The sequence below is a fragment of the Anneissia japonica genome, unplaced genomic scaffold, assembly GCF_011630105.1.
Source record: "Anneissia japonica isolate Jap-2015-1 unplaced genomic scaffold, ASM1163010v1 scaffold136120_len898_cov210, whole genome shotgun sequence".
NCBI lineage: Eukaryota > Metazoa > Echinodermata > Crinoidea > Comatulida > Comatulidae > Anneissia > Anneissia japonica.
The window spans coordinates 1-898 of record NW_022683688.1 but is presented as its reverse complement, the minus strand read 5'-3'; the positions used below and the strand labels follow the sequence as shown (position 1 = coordinate 898).

Here is an 898-nt window from a genome sequence, read left to right as displayed (position 1 = left end):
CCAAAATCAAATATAAAAATTGTATTCTCTATAGCTCAGTGGTTAGAGCACTGGTCTTGTAAACCTGGGGTCGTGAGTTCAAATCTCACTAAGGGCTTTATTTTTTATCATAAAATATATTTAATTAACCTTTACATTTTATTAGGAAACATTATTTACTAACAAATATTAATTATTTTTGACTTCCAGACAAATTTTATCAAATTACGAACAGATTCACTTTGTCAACTATGGCTAATCAAACATATTTTATTGACCAATTATTATGCTATCAAAATTATTATCGACTTTATTATCAAAATCGAATTTTAAAATGTAGTTAGTAAAAGTTGCCTCTATAGCTCAGTGGTTAGAGCACTGGTCTTGTAAACCAGGGGTCGTGAGTTCAAATCTCACTAGAGGCTTTATTTTTTTTTATCATAAAATATATTTTATTAACCTTTACATTTTATTAGCAAACATTATTTACTACTAACAAATATAAATTATTTTTGACTTCCAGACAAAGTTGATCAAATTACGAACAGCTTCACCTTGTCAACTATGGCTAATCAAACATCAAACATATTTTATTAACCAGTTATTATACTATCAAAATTATTATCGACTTTAGTTATTTTAAAATAAAGTTGATCTATTTATAAACAACGTAACCCTGTCAAATCATGGAGGTATGAAAATATGTAAATACAACAGATGCTCTCTCGACACTTTACGTACTGTTGTTACCAAAATCAAATATAAAAATTGTATTCTCTATAGCTCAGTGGTTAGAGCACTGGTCTTGTAAACCAGGGGTCGTGAGTTCAAATCTCACTAAGGGCTTTATTTTCTTATCATAAAATATATTTAATTAACCTTTACATTTTATTAGGAAACATTATTTACTAACAAATAT

At 27.6% G+C, this 898-nt stretch overlaps 1 non-coding gene across 1 annotated transcript; it reads left to right on the top strand.

Annotated features, from left to right (window-relative positions):
• Window positions 1-331: 331 nt before the first annotated feature.
• Window positions 332-404, top strand: Trnat-ugu. The gene has a single exon. It is a non-coding gene; the product is annotated as a tRNA-Thr (tRNA).
• Window positions 405-898: the final 494 nt, after the last annotated feature.